Genomic DNA, 17,799 nt, shown 5'->3' with positions numbered 1-17,799 from the left:
TGTTAGCATGGCAAGAGCTGTGGGCTGGGTATCTTTGGCCCTCGCTGGCCAGGCTGCGTCATCCTGCCACAGCAAGCAGCCAGAGGGAGAAGAGAAACCTGAGATGCACAACATGTAAATACTCCAGAAATATTAGGAATTTGGCAAGAAGGCCAGCAGTGCCTTCCTCTCTCCCTGAAGATACCGCCATATGCTGAGAGATGAATCCAGTTATTTCAGCAGTGTTGGCAAAACTAGTTTTGACTCCCCACTGCTCCCAGGCTGGCACGAGCAGTGCACTGTCTTCTTGGGGCCAGGGGGCTGCAGGGTGAGGAGGAGACGTGGGAGACCAGGGAAGATCAGTGCCATGGGAGTAGCAGAGCCTGCAGTATGGCAGCCAGGGTATGAGGCAGCTGCCCTGGGCAGAGGGCCTCACTTGGGCAGTGCATCTTCATGCACGCCATCCCCCTGACCTGGTTTTGAGGTTCAGGATAGAGGCTGGCGCGGGGGGTGAGCGCTGGAGGCAGGACACACACCTCCTGCTTGTGTCCTGTGCTGTCTCCTTTGCGCTTTGAGATCTGATGAGATTGTGCCACAATATGGAATAGCTGCAGGCAGATCACTTTTATGATATATTACTGCAATAAAATTATAAATTTATGGCAGTCAGGGATCTAGGCATGTGCCCATAATTTTTCCTTGCTGCTGTGTATTGTCTGGTTAGTTGGCACACGAACTCAGCTGATCTGTGGGAGAAAGAGATGATGCTGGGTGAGCTGCCCCTTCCTGCTTAGCACCTTGGGCCCTGGCATTCCTCCCTGAGCCTGGCACCGCCGGGGGTGTGGGGCTGGCAAAACACAGCGGAGCCTTTTGGGTGGGTTTGGACAGCAGGAAACAATGTGCCACTGCAGCACCTCTTCTGAGAGAGCTCATTTTTCAGCTTGTGGCAAACCTTGGGCTCCTGCTCATCAGTGGCACCACTTTTCTGGCCTTGTTACTGCTGCAAATGGAAGGTGCATGGTGGGTTTTGGATTTGGGGCTTTTGTGGGTTTGTTTGTTTGTGTTTTTATGTTTTGGTTTTTGGTGTGTTGATTTTGTTTGTTTGTTTTCTTGGGAGTTTTGTGCTTTTTTTTTAAATTTTATTTTTTTAAAAAAAGTCTTCATTTTCAATTGGGGTGTGGAGTGGGGAGGGAGATACTTCACTATATAGGAATGCCAGGGTCAAGAATTCACATCCAGCTTCTGGTTCCACTCTTCTGTACAGAGCCCTTCTCCCTCCATGCCATCTGTCTTTTGGAATTGATGCTTTAATACCCTCTGCAGGGTAGCATTGCTATTTATTTATTCCAGTGTTTAAGTTTCTTTTCAACCTTTGGGATTAAGCTGGAGTGCCCAGACATCATTGTGGACTGTGAAAATCCCAAGATAGCATGTCACAGGCTCTTGAAAAGGGGGGAAATATGTGAAATGCTGTGTTTTCCTTGGCTTGCTTTCCTAGCTGTGGCTCCTGGAGCAGGGAGGGGACCAAGGCCCTAGTTCCTGTGATGTGACACAAAGCAGAGAACATTTGGTGTGCAATGCCCCAGAGTCCTCCTGACGGATACCACCTTGCTGCTCTGTGCTCCTGGGAGCCCTTCTCTGTTGGCTGTAGCCTGGAATTCAAGCACAGTCTCCTCAGTATAGCCTTGGAACTGCTAGACTTCTGACTTGCATGGCTTTTTCCCCCTTCAGAGGTAGCCAGAGCCCGAGACCATCCCACAATAGTATTTCTTTAACAGAAGAAAGATAAGAAGTATCATAACCTAATTAGCAATCCTGCATGTCTCATTTTTATCTGCCACCAGGAGCATATCCCAGGGTGGGCTCAGGGTTGTTTGGATCTCACCTGAACATGCAGCACATCCTGGGAACCCTTTTCCTTTCTGTTGCCTTTGTTATATTTTATTTTCTGTCTGTGCTTGGGGGGTGTTGTTTGGATTCTATTTGACTCCAGTTTAGTGTGTGACTCAGCATTGCTGTATGTTTTGTTCTGCTGCTGGTTATGGCATTCCTTAAAACGTCCTGGTGCTTTCAGCTGATAACACCAGTGTCTTACCCTAAATTTGTGGCTGTGATCTCCCTACACCACCCTCCTTTGCCTGCTGAGGTCTTTCCTTGGCCATATGGTGGAGACCATGTTTACCTGGAGATAGCATGTACATCAGCCAGTAATTGTCACATTAATTGTTTTGTGATAACTGCATGGTATCAAGCAGGGTCCCGCAGACAGATTCTCCTGCTTACCCCACTGGTCTCACTGCCCTGGCCCTCTGTGTGTACCCACTTGACTGCTGGGCAGCTCACCTCCTGCCATCAGTATCTGGAGGTGGTGCTTCCTTTCCTTTGTGTCTGGATAGGATATGTCCTTTTTATATTGCATCCTGGAGCCTTTAATTACTCCCAACAAGTCCCTTTCACACTTTGAAAATCCTGTAGCAATTTCAGTTTGAATTGCTTTCTCTGAGGCTTTGGTTTAGATGAGTGCACCTGCTCTGGGGTTCCAGTGGTAATTGGGCTGTAATGGTTATGGTCCTTTAAATGCACTTAAGGTACTGTGAGCTTTAAGAACTGATAACGGTACAATCTGGCATCTCAGCACTAGTTTCGTCTTGTCTCTGAGCATTTTGGTTTAAATTGTATTGTTTTGCTATTTGTGAAGATTACAAATATTCACAGGTTTTGGAACTTGGATGTATTTAATTAGATGCTACCCTGTGCTCATGTACCCATCCCACAGATCTGGGTCCTGGGCTGCTCCTCATTTCCCACTCTGCCAAACCCCTGCTGAGCTCAGTGGGAGTTTTGCCAGAACAAGGCCCTAAAAAAGAAGTATGACTCATTTGAGCAGTTGTGCTCATTTATGCACTAGTCCAGGCTCACGTTAAAAGGCTATTAAACAAAAAATACTAAAGAAGCTACTTGTCTTGTCCTTGTCTAAAGCAAACATTTATCCTGGGACTGGTCTAGCAGGTTAAAGATGGCTTTTCCTCTGGTTTGTGTGTTAGGATTTTTTGGTGTGGATACCATCAGAGCTTTTACAGTTCTCTGCTGCCTTAATTCCCCTCTAAGGTGGCAGAACAGGGAGTGGGATGAAGAAAAGAGAAACACAACTCTCTCAGACATGTATAGTAGCAAGAGGTGTGCAGCCTATAGACTGCTGCTGAACTCAGAATATAAAATTTCCAAAATTACCAGTTACGAGTGTGATAATGAACTGAAAGTAAATATGGTTCAGTTTTCTGTGAATCATTCTTGGGGGGTTTAATTGGACTTGGATGAGCTGGCATTATTGCAGTGCAAGAATAGAGTTGTTTCAGAATTAGACAGGCATATCTGCTTTGCAGTGCAGAGCTGCAGCATCCCAGTGGTATTGGGGAAACTTTATCCTCAGAGAGGCTTCCTAGGATGGCTTGAGGAAGTTCTTTGGGTAGAGAAGGAGCCAACTGTTCCCACTAGGCCCTGGGACCTGGGAATTCACCTGCTGGTACCAAACACTATCTCCTCTATTTGAATTGCCCTCAGATGAACACTTTGAGTTAAGGTAGTCACCAAAAAAAGCCTCTAAGCTCTCCTGGCACAGAATTGAGGCCATGAAATTATTATAATGGTAACTGCTATTATGAGATGTTAAGATAAACAAAAATAAGCATTTTTGTGCTCTTCATTCCAACAGGAATTTAAATTGCCAAAGCAGAACAACCTGTTCAGAATAGCTCAGACAATGTTCTACATTCAGGCAAGGAAAATACTTTCCTTAGGAAAGTGATTGCGGGTCAGCTCCATGAGAGGTACAGGTGTGGGGAGATGCCCTAAAACTTGATGTTTGATTGGAGTAGCTTGACTAACTTGTGAAGTACAGAGAACTTGAAAATGGGAACGGCCTTGTCCCGTAGTGGGGAGAGGCAGAAATTGCATATTGCCCTCTTTAAACCCATGATCATGATTATGGGATGAGGCAAAGAGATTTATATAAGCCATTCTCATTAATGCCAGTGGGAATTACCCAGAGCTATACAAGTACATCACAGTAAGAAATGTGCCTTGGCAGTTCACTATTAATATTTGAAGATAGTGCAAGCAAAGTCTCCTTCTCTGAGTCAAGTGGGCAAAAATTAGAGATTTGGCAGGGCAGGGGGGAGGGAAAGCAGGGGAAATTGTTCTTTTAGTCCTTGGAGAGGTTATAGAAAGGTGAACTATTTGTACATACAGATCCTCAAATACAAGGAGTTGCACATGTATGTGGCATGTTAACTGTTCCCATGATTATAACTGCAGGTATTTAGCTCCTGTCTGCTGGTTAGTGATGGGCAAGAGCCCATCTCTCTTTTTAGGAGTTGCTGACCATCTTTGCTGATCCACTCAGTGCTGGTGCTCACCATGAGGCAAGAAAGGCTGCTGCCATTCTGCTTGCAGTTACATGCTGTACTTAAACAAGATGGGGAGACTCTAGGCAGCAGAAGCAATGCATAAGCAAAATCATTTTAGCCTAGTGAAGTATCTCGAAGAGCTTGATTTGTTTGAAGCAGCCATTGAAGCAGGTAGAAAGGATTGTGTATTTATGTGAGGCACAGTGGAAGGCAGACATTGACCTCTACTTGATGTTTCTGAGTTAGTCATTATTCCGCTGTTTGGTTTGTAGTAGTAACAAGCTTTCAAGTTGGTTTCTTCATATTTTGCCTTTTTTTTTTTTTCTTTTTTTTTCTTTTTTTTTTTTTGGCTGGAGTTGGTATGTAATTTGAGTCATAAAACATGAGTTCCAGTAGGAAGTGTTACTGTATTTATGGGTCTTTTCCTGCAGTTTACCCAGTACAGCCATGCATCCTTCTTCTCCAATTTACCCTCCTTCCATGGATGGCAGAGTTGGGGCTGTACCTTGTAGCAGTGTGGTGCTGTGGTACTTGTCCAGTCCCTGTAAGAACTGTGGCTAATTGCTGTCATGCTGTTTAAACTAATTTTCTTTATTATTCTTAGCATTATTTACATATTTTTTATGTAAACCCATTCCACTCAGACAAGATAAAATAAAATTTACTATTCCTGACAGATGTTGACAGCTTTGGAGCAATGCAGGACACGCTGATTGCATCCGTGCAGTGCCACTGGCTTGGAAGAAGGTTCACCAAAGCAGACGAGTCCTGCCTCTCACCCTGTGGATGATAAATACCAGAGGTAACATTTATAGCAGCACATTTCAAGTGACAGTCCAGCCCAAAGCCCAGGGTTCCTTACTGACAGGTCCTTGCTCACAGCTGCACAAGATGAAATTAATCAGTTTTCACATTCCCAGCAAATGAACCGGGGAAGTAAAAGTTGGTGCTGTGGATGCTTGGTGCAAACCACATTCAGGACTTCTACTAAAAAGTCCAGGGTCTTGGAGATCGTCGGCTGCTACATGTAACACTGAGGATGGTTGTGTGTGCCCTCAAGCTGAAAGCAGAGAATTTAACTGGAGGACAGCCACAGAGAAAGCACATTTCTCTCCTTCAGCTGAGCAGTGGCCAAATCCTGACCCAGTGTCTATACCTCTTGTCACCCCTATATGGCAGGAACTCTGATAGGGTTTAGCTGCAGCACAATGGTATGTGCTGTTTTGTTACTTCAATAGAGATAACAGAATGCCTAAATAAATCCTGTTTGATACTTAAATAAAGATTTCATCCTGCTATGTCTGTAGGCAGATACCAGAGTTCATAATTCACTATCCAAGAGTTTGTTCTTTTTTTTTTTTTTTGAATTCCAACTTGGAGTACTTTAACTAGGTAGTAATTATGGAAAAGAAATAAAGAACATAGCCACATAATACTCATATGGAATAAAGTTACCAGATAATTAGATGTTGGAAACTGTGGACCTAAGAAGGTCCACTTACTTCTTTAATACTGATATTCATTGGGCATTAAAAAGTAGAAATTCTTGAATGTTCACTGCTTTCCTGTCATTAAAAACCGGTCAGACATGTGAGGATGCTTGTCTCCCGTGCCTTGCTATGTGGCAAGTTACAGGGCTACAGCAACAATTCTTGAACACTCTGCCTTTGTTGCCGTATCTGGTGCTTAACGACTATTACCTGGGCCCAGCCAGGAGCACCACACTTCTAAGGCCAGAGCTTTTAGATTACAGTTAAAACTTCTGCTACTTTCACTGATCCTCCTCTTTGTAGTTTGGGTGACTGAAGCTGAGCCTAGCTGCAGGATGGGTAAGGCTGCAGGAGGCTGGCTGAAGTGTGGTTCCCTCCTGAGTGCAGGCATGGGCCAGTGGTGGGAGCTGGGGACAGATGTGAACACCAGGGAGAGAGCCCAGGTGAGGGCAGCTCAGTGGTTGTTGGAAAGGGGAAAAGATAATTTTATTCCAGCAGCTAAAACCCTTTTGTATTTTGGTTTCTTTTAGCAGATATTTATCCAAAACATTTGGGAGAAAAGCTGTCTCTTTATTAAATATTTAACACCCTTGCCTTCAGCTGTGGGCTGAGAAAGCTCCCAATCCACATGTGAGTCACCAAGAACTCCTCCGACAGAAGCAGAGGAATTCCAGACTGGAGATTGCTAGAGGAAAAAAAAGCTTGCTGATTTGGAGAAAGTCCAAAATGGTTCACATCTTTCATATATCATAAAATGAGCACTGCAGTCAGTCTGCTGGGTGTGTGGACAAGGAGGCACAGAGTCCCAGATCTGAAGTGGAGAACTCTCATAATGCTAGGGAGAATATATATAATGCACCCTATATATACACCCTATATAATACAGATGAGAAGTACACCCAGTGACTGGTCTTTTATTAAATGCTGTCTGCATTTGGATCCTGACATGTTGGAGGTGATAAGGTGTAGATCACTGCTTCCTGCAGTAGTTTGTTCCATTGGTGAATTAGTGCTAGTTTTAATCCATTCAGCTTTCACTTCCAGCCATCCATTAGCAGTCATCGCTCGGCAAATCCAGGAGATCCATAATTTGGAGGTGCCCTGCTTTCTCAGAATGCGTGGAGGATTTCAGGGATTCATGTTCAGAGAGATGAGTGCAGGCTCCTGCAAAAAGAGCATATGGCAACAAATGATGCAATAAGAATGAGTTGTGATAACAAAAAAAATCACAACTATCCCTAGCACTGCTGGTGGTGAGCACTGTGCTTACATGTGCTGTGCACACATGGAGCATGTGATCAACTCTTTTTATTTCTATGAAAGTGACGGGAACTGAATGAATAAAATAAGATTAAACTTTTTTGGCACATTTCTCCCTTTGGCTAATAATTTGGCCAAATTATTTTATCAACATCCCGAAGAATTTTTCAGCTGCAGATGTTATGTCAGTCTCTGTCCCATAGCAAATTAGAGGCATCTCCAGAAGTGGTTGTACACCTCTTTCCACTGTGGACCACTTAATAATTTTTACTGGTGATGAGGGGGTTCCTGATACAGCAAACTTACACCTCCTGACAAGAGGTTTACTCCTCCCATTACTATCTGGGGTTCACAGTATATAACAGTATTTTTCACTGGTTGAAAACCATTCATCTGTGACGCTCTGAGACACACCATTTCTGTGCACTCTGAGACCACTCCTACAGGGAAAATATGACCATTATACATGTTTTAGGCCATATGCTCCGAGAACTTTAAAGGAACTTCTTGTAGCTAATGTGCCTGATTCTGATTTCAAAGCAGTGTTTCTATTTGGCCTTGTTTTGAGCTTATTCCTGATTTTAAAAATATGAAAGAAAGATCATTTTTCTTCTGGCTCTTGAACTTAAAAGTGAAAACCTTACAGCCTATTCCTACATGGTGCCTATTGGAAGGTGTTAATAATATGTCCTCAGTTGGGCAGCACTGACTAGCCAACATATTATGGTAAGTCACTTGGCTGCCCTGACCAGGATCTCTGCCTTGTGCAGGTGGGACTTGTACAGCTACCTTTTGTGTGCCTGCCTTTTGGGTAGAAAGGGTTAACAAATATGACTCTTTCTGGCCTGTGCTGTGTTGCCCTACCTGGGAGGACTGAATGGGGTTGTCAAAAGTCAGTTTGAACATTAAAGACTGAAAGCAGTCAGATTTGATGGGCATTCTGCAAAAACCTGGAGACAAGATGACAAAGAGATGGCTTGTCCCAGCACTATGGAAAATGTTAAGACCCTTTTTAAAACTCATTGACCAGATGTGCTGCAATTTATACCTGGATGAACATGTGTGTAAGGACTCCTTACCAGGAGGAGCTGGTGTGGCCATCCACCTGTGCCTGAGCTGGCTGACACAGCTGGCAACCCCATTCCCTACCCATTGCTCAGATTGCCCAATACTGCAATCACCAGCTCTTTGATGAAAGGTGGGTTCATGTATCAGATTGTTGAGCATTAGGGATAGGGGATTAGATTTGCAATGTAATCTTTCTGTAACATGCCTCTTGATCCAGAGGCTGCCTTATAAAAGAATTCTTCTCTCTCTGACATTGGGGAGGCCTGCTCAGGGACGACTATCTTCTACCTTCATTTGGAGATAGTAAGGCTGCTACTGACCTGATGCTTGTGAAGGTCACAGCTGCACCAGGCAAAATTAGTTCTGTACAGGACAGTTAAGTAGATTGGATTTTCTCAGTTGTAGCTGATTTGCTTTCATCTGTCTTCCTCTTGCAAAACCATTTAAAGTCCATTCCCCTCTGCCCCCCACTGCCTATTTATGGGAAAAGACTGGAAGGGGGATAGTCCTGCCTGGGGTCCAATTCTGCTTCAAGCCCTATTCTTATATCTTTCCAGGAGAGTGTCTACAGAGGCTGGAGCAGGCTGTGTAATCACTCTGGAGCCTTGGGTTATATTTCATCCCATCATGAATGTTGTAGGGCCAGTCAGACTGGTCCTCCCCTCTGCCAGCTGACAGCAGTTTTGCACTGTCTGCTTTGGATCAAAACCCTTCTGGGACCCTTCTGTAGATTCCTGGTGTTGCTGCAATTTTAACTGAGCCCCTTTCCAGCCCAGCTTTGTTTCTGGGGCCTGATGAAGCCAGTTAATCTGGGTCAAAATGCATCAAAGCCAATGTCTTCTAATCAAGGAAAAAACTACTGATTTGAGTAACAGATTTGGCTGGTTATGTTCTGGCCACTAGGAAACCTGTCAGCTACCTGGCTGTGGTGGCAAAATGTGACATATGGTTGTGCGTGGGAAGCCTGTTCCTTGTGAGCAGGGTGAGGTACAAGAGGGGAGAGTGGTTTTCACCCAGCTGCATTTTACTTCAATGGCTTTGCCAATGGGTTATAATTATGGTGGATCTTTGCCTGCTTCCTCAGGTTGCAAAGCAACCACCAATGGAAAAGACCTCACGTTTCTAGGCATCCTCCTGTTTTCAGTCCCTTTTATTTTAAGATGTAGTGAAATCTAGAGTTTGCAGAAATTGTTGCCTGGTGCATTTGGGAAAAGATGACTGGAATTTGTGGCAGACAAGTGACAGAGTGCAGGCTCTGCGATGCTGGTGATAGACTGTATGATCCCATTTAATCTCCATGGTGTGAATGGGGAAAACTCATAGGTAGATTTGCTTGAGGGCCTGGCAGGGGCAATGTGGTGTGTGAAGGGGATATTTCCTTCTTTGCAAAGTCACCTTCAGCCTATCAAAAATCTTTGCTACCTGGGACTATATGGGAAAAGGTAGTATGGAGATAATTGAAGCAAAAGGGAGCTATTCTGTGGTATGTTCCCAGCTCCCCAAAACTGATCAGAGTTTAAAAGAGATGAGCTTTAATTGCTCCCAGAGCTTCATGGCTCTCCTCTCAGGATACCAGAACAGTGCTGGCAGCACTTCTAGGTCCTGAGGAGTAGGACCTCAGCTGTGCCAAGCAAGTCCCCTTGATCTGGTTGCTCTGATCAGCTGTATTAACACAGAGCCTGTGTAACTCTGGGACTGTGGCATTCTGCAGACTGGCCTGGAACTGATGCTGGAATGTCCTAGTGTAGAAACTGTTGGAAAAGAGAAGCACTAAAACAAGATTTTTGTATTTCATATTCTTTTCTAAAAGCTTTGCTAACTACCCTTGTCCTGTACTGCACTGAAAACATACAATAATTCCCAGTTGTCTCTGGCATTTTCTCCTGCTTTTTATTGGTATCCCCTCTGATGTTGTGACAATATATCCTGTGCTAGATTACAGGTATAAGTACTGTTTTGGGGTTGGGCTTTTTAGTCAACATGCATTTGGGAAAGGTGTAAGCAGCTGTCAAGGGGACAATGCGCAGCCTGTGAACATGCAGTACTTGAAAACATCAGCATCCTTTGTGTCTGTGTTTCAGAATAAGTCTGAGGCATGAGGATTTTAGGTTTTCTATTCAGACAGCATTACATTAGGAATATGAAGTATTTGACAGTTCTCTTATATTTACTCTTTTAATGTCAAAATGTGTCACATCTGGTATTAATTGGTGGAAAATTATGGCTCTAATTTACCAATTTGATTGTCTGGGAAAACTGAAGAGAGTGTAACATAATAAATGAATGCCTATTAATCTTTAAAATTTGTCTGTTTACTGTCTGCTAAAACGCCCTGTTATGCGGTGCTGTAAGCGGCTTTCTGGAAATCCTGTTATTCGTGGAGAGGAATTACTACCTGGGAGGGCCAGGCCAAAGTGGTGCAGAATCACTGAGGAGAGGCTGTGGCCTGCAGAAGTCCTGGGCCAGTGATGGCTTAGACACCTACGTGAGGAAGGCTTTCCTCCAGGGAGGAAGGAGGCACCCTGTGGGGTGCAGGCAGTGTCCCCATTCCCTTGTGCCCACCAGCCTGTTCCGCACTCTCCTGGCTGTGGGGCAGGAGGAGCAGCACGTGGGCATGGACTTTGCTCTTCTCTTTCCCTTCACCTGCTGCTGTTACCTCGCTGTGGGTTTCTTAGTCCAGGGCACAGGCTACTGCTTCACTGATGCCCAACACAAATAAATGTATTTGTCCACAGTAATTGTTTTAGTCATTATTAATGAACAGTAATTACCAACCAGAGCTCTCCAAAAGCCCGGATTTTTTCAGACTTGCTGACACAGGAGCATAGGCAAAAGAAGTTCTTGTTCTTGTTGTCTCACCTGCAGTGTGTGGATCAAGCCCAGGGCATGGATACACTTTGGCAAGGACTGTCACTCTGTCCTGACAAGCCCAGCTGTGAGGAGACAGGCCTCCACTGCCTCTGCAGCCGACAGGCAGGCACTGTTACTTGGGTGCTGTGTGTGGATGGTGACAGGCTCAATAGCTTTTCTATCAAAAGACACCCATGTGTTTGTGAAAATACATTTTTGGAGGATCAAATACCAGGTGCTTATTTTAGTAGCAGAAAGCCCTGAAACACGCCAACTCTGGAATAAGCTGATTCTGAAAGCTGACATATTCTGTATGATTATTCCAGTATACGCCATCTGTCACTAGCATATCCAAATATTTATGTATTTTGATTATTATAACTGTTACGAGGGTACTGAAGCTCATAAATAATTTCATTTTCAGCAATCATTTTATTACTCTTCCATGGTTTGATAATGACATTTTACATGTGCCTGCTCAGACTCTGACACAAGGAAGAGTCACAGCATGGCTATGCAAGTGATGGCCTTCTCACAAAAAGCCCGTGGCCGGGGCATGCCTGAGTCTGTGTCCTGCCTGGGTCTGTGCCAGTTGCACTCCCTTCATCTCCTTGGGCTTCAGAGTGCACTGCGCTTTCATTCAGCTTCATCCTGCCTCGTCAAGTGACTGCGCTTAGACTGGCAAATGATATAATATGACTAATTATGTTTAATGCAGATAATGTCTTACAATCAAAATAAAGAGTGGATTGCAAACAGATCCTTAAAGGGCACCAGGCGTAGAATTGACGCTGTATTTATTACCAATAGCATCGCTGAAGTGCTAACAGCTGCTCGGCTCCAGCAAGTGCGGCCCCTTTGTGGAGTTTTCCAGAAGAAGAGCTAAGTGTATCAGAAGCACATTACTGCTGATAATAGTAATTAGTTCAGTAGAGCTCAAAATGTTTTGTAAAATATTATTATCTTGATTTTGCTACTCTGCAAACCGTGGCAGAGAAACAGGCTCCTTGGCTCAGAGGAGTCACTGCTGTCTGTGGGGATGGCCTTGGCTGTAGTGCAGAGCTTCTGCCCTCTCCTTGGACAATACTGCTGTCTCCAGCTGAGTCTAGAAATCTAAGGGATGTGCCTTCTCTAGCTCTGCCTTCATTTTCACCAGCATTAGCAAAGAGACTTCTGTAGATGGAGGAGTGCACTGATGTGGAAGTAGATTTGGGTATTAGATTTTTGAAAAGCCATTGTTAAGCTGAAAAAGGAAACCACAAGCTATAAAGGTTGACAAAGCTCCTCTGTAAGGGACTCTTATTTTGCTGTGTACATTTTTTCTCTTGCTTACTAAAGGGATAAAGTGCAATCTAGGTTTCAGAGAGAGATGGCTGATTAATCTGTCTGCCAGGTACATATGGAAATAAATTAGCAAATGGTGCATCTGGGATTAGACTACAACAGAGATGATAAATTATTGCCATCTTCCATGGCTGTATTACTGAAGCTTCACTGGGCTCCCAGTACTCAGTTATTTGCTATTCACACAGTATTACCATGGCTGTGGGATGGAAAGCCTCTGTATTTGATGGAATTTTCTGAGATATGCTAGTTTGAGAATTGATCTGGCCAGACCCATAAGGATATGCTGTATACTTAGATTAAGTAAAAGCAAAGAGATTTGATTTGGTTCTTCTGCTCAGCATGGAATTCTGCTGGTTTCTGATACAGGAATGCTCAGGAAGCAGAAAGGCAAGGACCTGAAGGAGGTTTTTCCACTATCTGCAGTCAACCTCCACCCTTTATCCCAAATAGCAGAGTTATTTATCTATGCTAACACAAAGTTATGCTCTCTGAAGGAGAGCATTCTCTGGCCCAAACCTCTCCCATGCTCCTGGCTTGACCCAGATGTAGTTCTACAACAACTTGCACAACTCCATCTTATCTCTGAGATCAAGAGTGAAACACCATGAGGGCAGGTGGTATTTGCATTGAATGCTGATACAGACTTCTCAGCTGTGTCTCTGCTTCTGCTGCATTTTTCATGTCTGTTTAAACTGATGTGTAGCTGATGGGCTGGCAGCTGAGACGTACCAGCAATGCCTACAACAGGACATGCAAGTGGAGTAAATGTGACAGCAGACACGTGGTGTACTGCTTTTCTAGAGGAAGAAAGGGTCATGCAGAAGTTCTCATCAAGTCTGTGGCACGAACAGCTGTGGTGCAGAGGTGTCAGATCCTGTGGCACACCAGGGAGCTGTGGGAGTGGTGGCAGGGTTGTTGGAAAAGCTGCAGCTGGGCTTTTAACAGGAGTTTGCAGCCTGGTGTTGGAGACCTGGTATCTCCAGGTCAACCTGCATGGGCCTTCCAGGTCTCTCAAAACCAGTGCTCATGTAGGGAGCTGTGCTGGGGACTGCTCCTGCAGGCTGTCTCTGGGGCACAGGGGGAGATCAGCAGGACAGGATTCTTGTAGAGCTGCTGGGTGCTGGTTGCTATTCAGCTCCCACCTGTGGCACCAGTGAGTGGTGTGAGCCTGGGGCACAGGGTGCAGACAGCCTGTGCTGCACCCATCTGCTGCACCTTCAGGCTGGGCAAGGTGAAGGGCTGGGCTTGAGGGGCAGTTACTGGGTGATTGTGGCCACTGGATTTCTTTTCCAGCCACTTCTTGACATTTGTGAGTCAAGCACAATTAGGATGTGTGTGTTTATAATTGAGTAAGGCTAACGAGAACAGTGTCTTTCATTACAAGATGCATGAGTGGGTGCCGAGCTGTAAATCTGAGCTAGTGAGGACTCTGAGAGCTCTGTTCAATTAATCCAAACACAGAAATGTTTACTAGAAATAGATTTATTTTCCAGTGACTTCATTTGCAAATTTTAGTTAACAACAACAGTTTACTCCTAATATGATCATGTCAAGCAGCAAGTGGGACTTACTGTTGTTCCTGGCCTTTACCACAAAGTGTTTTGAGCAGAATGTGGAGTGAGTCAAAGGAGGCACTAGCTGATGGATGAACAGATTGCAGCACAGCCATCTATTCTATTGCGCACTTCCAGGGAAACCCCAGCAAATTAGATGTGCGGTTTTTAACTATACGGAGAAAACTAAAGAAATTACATTATGAATGAAAAATTAGGTGGAAATGTCTACTGTCTCATAAACAATTCAGGAATAACTCCCTCTAAAATATTCTGGTTTATGCATGCATTTAATTTGTGCTCTGAGAGCAAAATAAAATTCCAAAGATAAAACACTCTAATAATGGTTTATGTAAATTTATTTGAACAAAACAATGATGTAGTTGCATATAGTAAATAGTTTGGAATGTGAAATGGTATTTACCAACTGCTTCTCTCTATATGAATACAATAGATGATAGGGGAAGCTACATCAAGGAAACATAATTTTACATTTAAAAGGGACTCTGATACTGTGTCTAGTGAGCAGGATAGCCAGCTGAACAGATTGCTGAGTGTCTGATAAAATAATCTCTAGCTTGATTCTTCCTAGGCTATTTATAGCACATGTTTAATTTAAAATTTAGGTATGTGCTGCAGATGACCCTAACAATCATACCAGGGCCATGTATGATAATACAAATTGTTTGCCTCATATTGCACATTTGCCAAAATCTCAATTTGCTTTGCATGCAGATAAACAGGCTCCGTATCCTCAAAATATGGCTGAAAATAGGAAAACAATTGCAGTCCCCAGCTGCTACGGGCATATGGGGCCAAATTTATCCCATCTGTTGAAGGTTATGGAGTTCCGCCAGGGATGACTTTGATCCTGCATGTCTAGCAAAGTGGAACCAATATGTCAATATAAGACGTCTTGCTACTTCTGATGTTCTCCCAATAAAACATCATCATTCAATGTGGCGTGAATTTCCCAAGTGCCCAAGTCACAAACACTATCATGGAAGATATTTCAGAAGTGCTCTGATTCTTGCTGTGTTGATGTTAAAGCAGTGAACAGCAAATTGGCTTTTTCCTCAATGAGGGCTTGAGCCTAAGGGCTGCTGGTGGAAGTGAGTGTGTATCTGCCCCAGGCACATAAACCAAGGGCTGTTTGAAACATTTTTAGCAAAACACTGCAGAACAGAAAGCTGTTTCTGCATTCAGGTATTGCAAAGCACGTTTCACATGAAAAGCTTTTTTAGAATCAGGAATGATACTGCCATGTAGAAATAGTAGGGTCATTTACTGTATTTGCTTTGGTTTACCAGAGCATCTCTAGATGCCTGGTGATGGGCAGATCCACAAAGTCTGCATTTGGCTTCAGCCATTTACAAGTTTAAGATGCATTTGAATCTCTTGATTTGAACAGGGCTAATTTCCTAGTCCCCAGCAGGACTTACTCTCTTGGGGGCTAGAAAGATTAAACTAAAACAATGCTTGTTATCTGACTAGGGTTCTGGTGACTTTTTTTTTTTTTTTGCAGTTAAGTTCCTTCCTGGTTTATTCTGGACAAATTCTAAGAGTCCTGTGTAGGAAAGCTATGTCTTCTGCTCAGGACCTCACTAGTGGTAACAGAATGGGCTTTCCAGCATGAGGTTCATTTATTAAAGGCAATAATGAACAGAAAGTGACTCTCTTTGGTCTCATGCTCACAATAAGGCTGTTCTTTTGGGCCCCCCATGCATATCTGAGCAAGACTGGGAAAATCATATAAGTGCTGGCATAAGATGCCTGCAAATTAGAATCTCAGACCGAGCTAGTGTTTATTTTCAGTAATGCTACGTTGGACTCTGAAAGGAAGATCTTGATAAACACTGTTCCCTAGCATAGCTGACAAAATTTTACATAAAGTTATCCTGGAAGATAATTGTAGAGTTTAAAATGTGTCTGCAGACATTTATAATCAAATTAGTTTGTCCCCATTCAGTATATAGTGCCTTATAAAGAGGACTTTGAATGGCTGTGGACAGAGCCACTTCAGTCTCTGTTCAGAAAACACATAGGCACTGTTATCCTGGAGTGAAGAGGTATGAAAGTACAGTGGACTTGCCCCACAAGCAGCAAATGGAAGATCATCTATTTTGCTCTATTTATTCCTTTGTGATCACTCTCTTCTCCCTGGGGCTTTCTCATCTGCACACTCTGCATTACTTATGGACTGCTAAGCCAAATCTCCAAAGACATCTGAGAAAACCTGACAGGTTCAGTTTCGAATCTCAATCAATGCTGCATTTCCCTCCAAACCAGAATTAGCCCCTGGAAACTGGGGTAAAGGCATATGTGCCTTTTGTTTGGCTCTTTGGGAAGCCATTCCTTTGCCATAGCAGATGAAAATCAGGGAGATCACCAGATCATTTGCTGAGATGGCACATCTTCCTCCAGAAATATGTGGTTAATTCTAATAGCTCAACTATTTAATGCGCCAGGTTATAGCTAACACTGCCTATTACTTGTAATGAGCTAAACTGGGACATCTCTGTCACTTGAGGGTGCTACAGCTGAAAGGAGGGTTTCATAAGAAGCTCTTGATCTGTCAGTTGGCAACTACAGCTCTTGCATCTTCAGCCGAGATAAAAGCACTGTTTGCTTAACAGGATTGAATTTTCCTCAAAGAAATAATTGAAACAATAGAAGAATCACCCAAACCTGCGCTGAGCATTAGCAGATGAGCTGGCTTAAAATCGATCCATTTGGAAAGGAACTAATGTGCAGATTGGTCAAGGTAATGATGGTATCAGATGATAAAATGGACGCAAGGGTGGAGAAAGCTTGTGAGGGATATAGTGTCACCTAAAAGCTTTGCAGAAGTGCTTTTATTACCCTGAATCAGCTTGGTTTTGCACTGACACTTAGCTGTTTGCAAAGAATTATACCTGCTTCTGAGATAAATACATCTGACAGTGAACTCTTAACCCCTCTTTTTCAGGCCCCTTTTGGGCAGTGGCCATGGAGAAGGAGATGCTTTCAATTTTTCCAAATACAGAGTTAGAGACAATGGGGTGCACAACTATGGTACATAATTTACTAGTGAGCAGAACACTTCAGGAAAATTAGAGTCATTATTGAATGTAATGAAACCTGACAAATTAGAGTTTCATGGGCCCTCCCTGAGATTAGCGTGATCCATTAAACATGCTCTCTGACTGCTAAATGGCGTTGTCCCATTTCTGCATAAGAAGTTGAGAAATTCTGAGGTAACTCTGGCTAACAGCTGATTGAAAGCACCCAATCAAGAGCTCCTTAAAGTAAGAGGAGAAATTATCCTGATTAACATTATTTCCAAGAAGGTAGTCTCTAAGTAGGCTGTAAATTGTGTTAGAAGCATTTGGGTATTGCAGGGAAGGCTGAATTTGACACTGAAGTGGCCACAAAGTAATGTACGAAGTGGAGTGATCAAGGGAAGAACATTTTGTTGATTGTGGTGGGAAAATTGAATTACTCTCAGTTGCATTGCTATTCAGAATATGTGCATTAAAGTGAGTGATACACAGTTTAAAAGAAAAGCAAGCAAATACAGAGAGCAGAAAAAGCCCCTTTCACATATCCTCTTGCCTCATTATTTATATCTTAAGATTGTTTTCACAGGGCTGATCATGAATGCCTTATCCATTATGCAAAGACATCCCAGTGATGCAAACTAAATCAATACAATAGTATTCCTTAAAATAATTGCTTTTTCCTTGACTGATTCTACATTAAAAGCAACCTTTAAGTGACAGCCATTAACATGAGACCTGGTCACTGGTACTGACTGAGCTTCATGAGGTAAATGGTGAAGGGTCTGTGTGATAGAGTTGGTACTGA

General features: G+C 43.5%; 1 protein-coding gene across 8 annotated transcripts in view; it reads left to right on the top strand.

Annotated features, from left to right (window-relative positions):
* FOXN3 (forkhead box N3) overlaps positions 1-17,799 on the top strand; it is a 207,365-nt gene that overhangs the window by 31,461 nt on the left and 158,105 nt on the right. For 6 of the 8 annotated variants that reach the window (XM_077783993.2, XM_077783992.2, XM_085580641.1 and 3 more), the window contains exon 2: positions 5,063-5,187. The exons of the other annotated variants lie outside the window; for them this stretch is intronic. The gene's annotated coding sequence lies outside the window, so the exon portion shown is untranslated. The remainder of the gene's footprint in view (positions 1-5,062; positions 5,188-17,799) is intronic. 8 annotated transcript variants of the gene reach the window in all.

This window comes from Lonchura striata, chromosome 5 (assembly GCF_050655825.1).
Source record: "Lonchura striata isolate lonStrDom1 chromosome 5, ASM5065582v1, whole genome shotgun sequence".
Taxonomy (NCBI): Eukaryota; Metazoa; Chordata; class Aves; order Passeriformes; family Estrildidae; genus Lonchura; species Lonchura striata.
The sequence above is the reverse complement of the archived record's forward strand: the minus strand, read 5'-3'. Positions and strand labels throughout refer to the sequence as shown.